Source organism: Myiozetetes cayanensis, unplaced genomic scaffold, assembly GCF_022539395.1.
Source record: "Myiozetetes cayanensis isolate MyiCay16 unplaced genomic scaffold, myiCay2020 scf13, whole genome shotgun sequence".
NCBI lineage: Eukaryota > Metazoa > Chordata > Aves > Passeriformes > Tyrannidae > Myiozetetes > Myiozetetes cayanensis.
This window is the reverse complement of record NW_026086937.1, coordinates 56278-64708: the sequence shown is the minus strand read 5'-3', so window position 1 is coordinate 64708 and position 8431 is coordinate 56278. Positions and strand designations below refer to the sequence as shown.

General features: G+C 36.8%; 1 protein-coding gene across 4 annotated transcripts in view; it reads right to left on the bottom strand.

Moving 5' to 3' along the window:
* Positions 1–8431, bottom strand: part of NCBP2 (nuclear cap binding protein subunit 2) — a 208717-nt gene that overhangs the window by 151625 nt on the left and 48661 nt on the right. The window lies entirely within an intron of this gene.

Here is an 8431-nt window from a genome sequence, read left to right as displayed (position 1 = left end):
TCACATGTCCTTTTTACCTCAAATAATGAGCTCCAGAGAATACTAATTTTTGATTGACACCCATTTACTGTCTTCAAAGATAAAGTTCATAAATACTTTTTGACATTACAAAACTTGAGAAAAATTCCAAAATTGTACGTATATCATGTAGGCAATTACATGGCCCTTGAGAATTTGCAGTATTTATAATCTTCAAAATTCTAATCTAATGTGGCTCTGCCTCAAGTAGCAAGTGCTTGGAGTATCCATGTTTTCTGATAAGCAAAATCAAAACACAACAACAACAAAAAAGTTTTTTCTGTAGTTTAAAAATTTTAAGGAAAAACTGGACTACAACCAGGTCTAGGAATCTTAGTGCTCTTTCATTCACTTACTTTAAAGAAAGTTTTTTTCAGTTTTGCCTTTGTTCTTCTAGCTGCAAAATGGGAACAGAATCTGTGTCTATTCATATATGTCACAAGGCATGGTGAGGAGTCACTGAAGCTTCTAAAGCTGTATGTTAAAAAAATGATCTTTCATTAAAGGTTTAAGTTAAGTTGCAAGCTAGTATCTCGAAATTTGAAGCCTGAACATGTCATTTAAAGACATAGTTAAATTATTATACAGAATACTTTACAGTTAGCTTACGTCTGTCCTTACATGCAAGCCAGCCATTAGTTTAAAATTAATATGGCAATAATCCCATGCATTATCAACAGCATTATCAACATTATCCAGAGCAGTACCAATGCCACAGCTCTCTGTAAGCTGATAAAGAACTGACAGAGAAAAGAAAATATCTGTGTGATATTTTCTTCATGTACACACATGCACGTGCTAAGCAGCATCAGGAGCTTCCCCTGGCAGAAGCATCTCTGTTCAGCTATATTTCAGTGTGCTGTGCTTGCCACCTGCTGGATGCAGCCGCAAATGTTTTTCATCTCTAAAGTTGTTACAGGAAGAGACAGCAACATTTCCCTGCCACCTGATGGATCTGGAGACCCTTACCTGTGGCAAAAATTCTGTAGAAATTAAGTACAAACTTGCCCATCTGAGAGACAGTTAACTTCCTTGGCAGAGTCTAAGCAAGCATTTCCTCATCACCTGCTCATCCCTTTGCTCACTGAAACCCAGTGTCCCCCGTGCCTACAATAGGGAGCTCATTTGCGAAATATTGATTGCATTACTACAAGAGCCATCTCAAAGAGAAGAAATAAAAATCAAAGCCATTGGTTACTGATTTTGATCATTTCATGCCAGATGCTCCATTTTTGAAAGACTGTGTATCTTAGGTTGCTGGTGCCACCTGTGTTATGGGAAGAAGCACGAGGCTGGGTTGCTGCAGGAAAGTTAGGAAGGGATTGCAGCTGGTGTGCTTTCAGGGCAAGACTGACCTTGAATCACTAGTCAAATAAAGTGGAGGGCAAAGCTGCTGTTAAGTAATGCTGGGAAATTTTTGTTCTACTAAGAAGTAGGAAATCGGCTGCCAAGTATAGTGGATTCTAGTCTAGTGTTTCCTTAAAAGAAAAAAAGGTAAATCAACAAATACTAAAAAGTATCCAGAGATAAAACTCTCCATGAACTCTTAACTGGGTAGCGTCAGGAAGCAAACTTTTGGAGCACAGTTACTTTGTACAGCCACCTCCTGCAGTTCCCAGGCATCCCCACAACATCCCAAACTGACAGCTAATAGAAGAGCTCCCCTATCCCTAAGGACACCCCCACCACTTCCACCATGTATCCACCTGCAACCGACGGAGGAGCTGAGAAACACACTGTTGCTGAACCCTAAACTCCCCTGCCCACCTATGAGCTGAAAATGCCATGCTGGACCCTCTGCATGGGGCATTCGAGAGCACAGGGGAGGCAGAGAGAATGGTCTGGCCTTTGCTCTGGACCCTTGGCTATGTGGTCCCTACTGAAGTGCAAGTAGGAGTTGGCCAGAGTATCCTTTGATTCAAGATGCTGCCTGGTACCAACAGAGAAGAAGGGAGTAAGATTTGGCTGTGTATGACTTTGTCAGCTTTGGGAAACTCTGGGTTGAACCCTCTTAATATCAAAACAGAACTAGCTGTAGATGTTTGAGAAAAAACTCCCATTATCTTAAAGTACAGAAAATTAATTAAGATGCAATAGTATGCTGCTATTTTTTAAAAGGATTATCAACAGTGCTTTTAATTCTCAGAATAACTAAAGTAAAATAATTGAGAGACTTAGTCTATCCCTGGGCTCACCTGGTGTGAGCTACTCAAGTCAGTACTAATGGGGACAGCATATAGACCTAAGTACAGGCATCACAACTCCTGTCACAGTGATATTCTGTTGATTTATTGGAATGAACTTCGTTTTCTGCTGAATAATTACTAAATCCCCTTTGACATGCATATGCATAATATTTATTTCTATTTATTGTGCAATAGTACTTTGTATGACTCATGTTTCATGCTCTGCTCTCTACTTGCTTGCCCACTATATACCCATCCTAAATCAAACTATATAATCCACACTGGTTAGCCCAAATTCCAACAAAACCATTACAGATACAGTGGGAATTAATCTGGCTTCTTGCTGTAACCTGTATATCTTCATGTTTACATTGTTAACCAACAGGCTGCAGAGTAAGCACAAGGCCAAAAGTGCTTTACCAGCATTACTATTTAGGTGATAGTTTCTACTGTCTACTTGAAATTGTGACAGTAGTAGAGGATATAGTAGGATTCCCAGGTTTGGTTCAGTTTTGCTTGAAAAGCGTCAGCAAAGGTTTCTCTTACTGATCTCATTTTTAGGTATACTAAATTGTAAGTATCCCCAGGGAGATATTTGCCACTGAAAGGAGAAACAAATACTTGGGAGAGGGTGCTAGGAAGCCTAAAGCAGGGATTTTGGGTATACTATGTGTTAAATGTAAATATTTATTTTTATTTTTGCAACAGATTGGAGGCGGGGGGAGGGTACAAAAAAAAATAAATCTTTCAGCTTAGGTAAATCTTCCAGAAAGTTTTGAGAGGTTCTTTTTAAGTTTCTTAATAACATCCTACACAGTTTGGAACATGTCACACCATTCGTACACTGCTCACAAAGTCAGGCTCTCCAGCTCTGCTCTTCTGCATCACATTACAGGCTTGGCCAGACCATCATCCCACCAGCTTGTGCAAAGTGGACGCTGCTCTATCAGTTAGTGAGTCCACCTCAACAGCGACCTCACAACCAAGGCTGAACTAACAAATCCTCGGTGTTAACAGCAAAGCCATCAAGCTCATTGTCACCAGAGAGCTCTGCAGATGTGACTGGGCACTGCAGGGATAGGCACAGACCACGTCTGAGAACAGCACTGTGAGATCTTTTTAGAGGACTAGTGCCATGGCCTGCAGCTTTGTACTGCACTAATTTAAGTAACAAAACTAGGTTTTATTTTCTTTTCAATATTTTTGTGCAGTTGTAATTTGTGAAGTGGTGGATGTTAACATTTTCTGTTTCAATAGGGATAGTTTTCCATTGTAGAAGTGTACTACAATTATAAAACAACTTTTATTGTCTGAAGTATTACTAAAAACATACATGTCATCAATAAATGTGTTTGTGAAAACCATCTCCACTGCTGTGTTAGACCACTCAAAGCATAGGGGTATGTTTCTGTATTGTTGTAAGTAGTACACTATTATCAGTGTACCCATAATATACCCTATATACATATCTCTCTTAGGTAATATCATCCTCAGCAAAGTATTTCTATTTAATGCTGTAATATTTTACACCAGTATTCCTCATTCCTTTTAATCCAAATTCTTACCCAGCTCTCCCTAAAATCTTTGAGATTAACAGGTTGTGTCTGCAACTCACAGTGGAAAGGATACCAAGCTAGCTCCAAATTCATTTCTGTTTCCCAGAACTGGCTAAGTTAATCAAGTTTCCTTGGAGTGGAGACTTAACAAATTGCTATTTTTTCTTACATACAAGTTAGAGTTTAAAGCCAAATTTAGGCTTAACCTTTTAGAAGCTAAATTGAATTTTAGAAACAGATCTAGCTAGAATATTGTGTTAAATACAGGATCACATTACATTATAAATAATAGCCCTTATTTTCCATGTATTTTAATTATTCCTCAGCTTTGTGTATTGGCAGCTTTATGTATTGGCAGTGCTGTTACTCTACAATCAAGCACAGGCCCTGGTGCAGGAGGAGAGACAGACATACAATGCCTTGGAGCTTTACAGCCTAATCAGAGGTGAGAAATTGTTAGAATAGGGTGAAAAGCAAAAACTGTTGCTGAACAACTACAGAACTGTGAAGATATTTCACCCTGCCATTAAATGAAATAAGTGATTTAAAAAAAAAAAAACAACTACAGCCAAATAATTAAACCCAATAAATATTAAAAAAAATGCTGAAAGGTTTTATGTGACAAGTGAGGAAAAATTGTGCACATACATAATAAAAATTTCAAGAGTCTCCAACTAATATTCTCAAGCAAATGCAAACTTGGCCATTTCTATGAAAATGAATGAATAGCCAGAAATGTTTAAGTCAATAGATGTGTATAAGATATTAGCAAACCCTTTGCCACTACTGACTTTCCTTTCAGAAAAAAAACAAGTTAAATTATGCATTAGAAATCCATCAGATAATTATATGCCTAGGAAAGGAAGACAACTATGTATGGGCTTAGACGAGCTTTGCATATCTTGTCTGAATCCTTCTCATGCTTAGTTTATCACATGATATCAAATTACACCAAAAAATAAACCCAAACAACTAAACAAGGTAATAAAACAAAAATAAAATAATTTCACAAAAATGTGAATTACAGTAGTGCAATGTATATTTAATTTTGCAAACAGCTATGAAATACTAAAGGATCTAAAATATCTTTGTTTTCACATGTCTATATTCATTTAAATAACTTATTTAAGCTTTTATAAGGATTATGTTTTGCAAAACAAATTTTGTAAAAACTCTCCAAGCGTGATAAAAATTGCAGACCCAAAGCCCTCTTTCTGTATAGGAGCACCTATAAAGGGAGGCAATTATGATTTGCAGGATACCTTTCAAAGACAAGTTATAAATAAATGCACATGAGATGTAATGTCATGTACTAGAGCATTATTATGTTGACCCTGAGTTTTGTAACGATTAGATAAAAATGTAAACAAGTGTGTAGAAGGGTGTACTCTGTATACTAGACTGTACTATACAGTGCCATGTTTACATGTTAAATTCAGAAGAATTATATTCCTGGTATTTTTTAATTTCTCTGCTTATCTATGATAGCTCTCTTATACTGTCGTGTAATTTTTACAAGAGAGTAGACAGTAGATATGCATCGCTCTGCTTCAGAAAAAGATACCACATTTTAGACAGGTTTCTGTCTAACAAAACTGCAAACAGTGAGCATTTTTCCCAGAGACATCTACATCAAACTTGCTGTATTTTGAAATACTGAAAATATTAAATGATCCAAAATAACTTTAAATAAGTGTCAGTTCAACTTAATCTTCACACCATATGGTTAGATTGTTTCTCCCAAGTTTTGTTTCTTATCCAGCCTACAAGTCACTGTGTTTTTAGCTTTAACTCCCAACACAGGCAGCAGAACCATGTACAGTCTGACACAAGTACTTGGTTCTAGAAAATGTATATTATCTGTACAGCTCATATCCCTGAAATTCTAAACTTGCACATAAATTTTATTTTGATCAGCAAGGTTTCTGATTCAATATCCTGTTAATTAAAGAAGACTTAAAAAAATTTATTGGAAAAAATACACTGTACTTACTGCTCAAGCCTACATAATGTTCTGCCAAGGCATATGCTCCTACAATTCTTTTTGCAAGGGATTCACCACCAGTGTGCATATCAAATATGTTTTAAGAGCTTGACAGATCAGTACCAAAATATCAACATTCATTACTGTGACCCAGAAGTATGCATTTGATTTAAGAGTGCAACTGAATCACAATACTGTCAAGACACTAGAAAAGTATATGGTACATTTAAAAAAAAAAAAAAATCTAAAGGCATATTACAATTTTGACCTCAACTCGAGCCCAAAAGATGACTGCATACTTTACATGCAAGATAAAATTTTCCTTACATTTCACTGTTTATCTTGGAGCTGTTTAAAGGCTACATTTTCTGCCAAGTTAGTTCAATTATTTTGACAAGGTTATTCCATCACAGAACATACCTTTATCTCTCCTGAGATAGCATTTGATTGATGATCTGCTGATGTCACAGAAGAAGCTGATCGACACTGCAAAGCTCCAGAACTCCCAGCTACAAGCAGATCATCACCCCCAGCACTTAAACTCGCACAGAATATTGGTGTGCTGAGCACACAGTAATGAAATCCAGTTTCACGTACTGCAAATAAAAGTTACTCCTCTGGCCCAATACAGCCATGGAAGCAATGATATCCTCAACAAAATTACTGTAGATGGAGAGGGCCCTAAAATTCAGTGCAATGCCTACAGGGTTGCATTTACCGAGAATATTTAATACTGACTGCCATCCAGCACATACCATAACTATGCCACTGCTGCACTCCAGTATGCTGGAAGTGTGGACTAGAACACACTATGGCTTGGTTTTGTTTGGCAAAGCCTTGTGTTTAATTCATTAAGCCTACATTTTACTTTTTGGTTTTTCTACTCCATATTCCCCTCCTGGCAGCTATTCATGAAATACTCTCAGGGGGTTAAGTTCACTGTAACAGTGGAGAAAAACACATAGGCAGCACTAACAATTTGCTCCAAAACACATTTTGTTAATCCCATATTGTTTTTAAAAGTGTGTTTTCACAGAACACAAAGGAATCTAAGACCTTCTCTATATGTTTTAAATTTGGGAAATGGTTGATTTATCAAAAGTACAGTGCAGCTCTGTCAGGAGTCTCTAACAAATTTGAAAACAAACAAATGTTCTTATGCACAAGTTTTGAATAACGATTTACACAGTATTTTAAATGTAAACTGCTGGCTGTGCATTTGACAGGATTTTGCTGGCAGTCGTTCCAGTATTTCCTTCTCCTTTAGAAGGCCTCTGAGTAACAGGAGATAAAATATTCTTTTAAAGAGAGGGTAAAAATTAAAAAAAGACACTGAACAATAAATATTTGAAGACAGGTCAATGCAGCTGTGGTTCCTAGAGCTGCATTACACACTTACTTTCATTACATTGAAAATAAGACATTTTCAAACTAAGAGCCTATCTAAAAGGAAGAAGTTTTCTGAAGGCTCAGTATTACTTCAGGCTCTTTGAAAAGTATAAATCTTCAGGCATTACAGGAATCAAAGTTACATACATGCATTTAAATATCCTTTAAACCCCTTCTACATTTTGACCTTCAAACTCCACCTTGTAAAACATTGACATTGATTGAGAGAAATAAAGTCAAAGCAGGTCTGTAAACATCGGCCATAAACCTGTCACAGCTGTTCCTGTGTGCAAACACTGCAGTCTAAACATCCCTCTTAAGATTTCTGTTGTGCAGTGCTGAAATCTGTTTTATTTCCATCTAAAATGGTATTGCTGTATGGACAAGATTATAATTGCTAATCTGAGACTTTGCATTTTTAAGATTATGGGAAAAAAATATGCAGTCACCTGTAATGCACAATATCAAACAGCTTTAAGAATACAGGGAGTGGCACTGGGATGTGCAAAAGAAATTTGTCAAACAAGCATAAACATTGACTGAATCTTGTTCACAGGTATGTCAGCTGGAATTTTACTCTTGGCTTCAAAGAAAAGATAACAGTTTCTAAAACCCATCACATACTACCACTCATTTTAGAAAAGGACCAAAAATAGCATCTGAAAAATCATTTTGTCTCCTCTTGGACAGAGATGGAACTATAGCATGCAACCACAAGAAATCAACTGGCCTCATCATGCCATATGCACTGTGCCATCAGTTGGGTGAGTCACTCCAGAACAAATCAAGGCAAAAGGATGGAACCAAGCATTTGATCCATCTGCTTGAAAAGACTGCTTTAAATACAGCCAAGGCAATCTAGAAAATAAAAAAATAAAATAAACCACTTTATTTCCTTAGCTAAGAGGCAGCTTCCTAGCCACCTTCTTTGGCTTGTGTAGTGCCCAGCACTTCTTTGTAGCATATATTAATCAGGAAATTAACCTGATATTATTCTGCCTCACTACCACAGTATTTAAAGTAATTTGCATTAAAACCACGTAGTGTCACTTAGTAACAGAAACAGTGGAATAAAGTCATAAATTGAGAGGAGGAAGGCGAGGAAGAAGGAAATTATAGCAGCATAAAAACTTTTATTGGCACTTAAGAGTATTTTTCCCTGATTGAAGCAGAATTCATGAAACCACTACAACCCCACAATAAAGACTTGTAATTAGCCCTTAAGATCTACTGTTATTTTCTGACAGTTCAGAAGCTGACTTTTTTTTTTTTTTAAATTTCAGGAAAGGAAATATCAA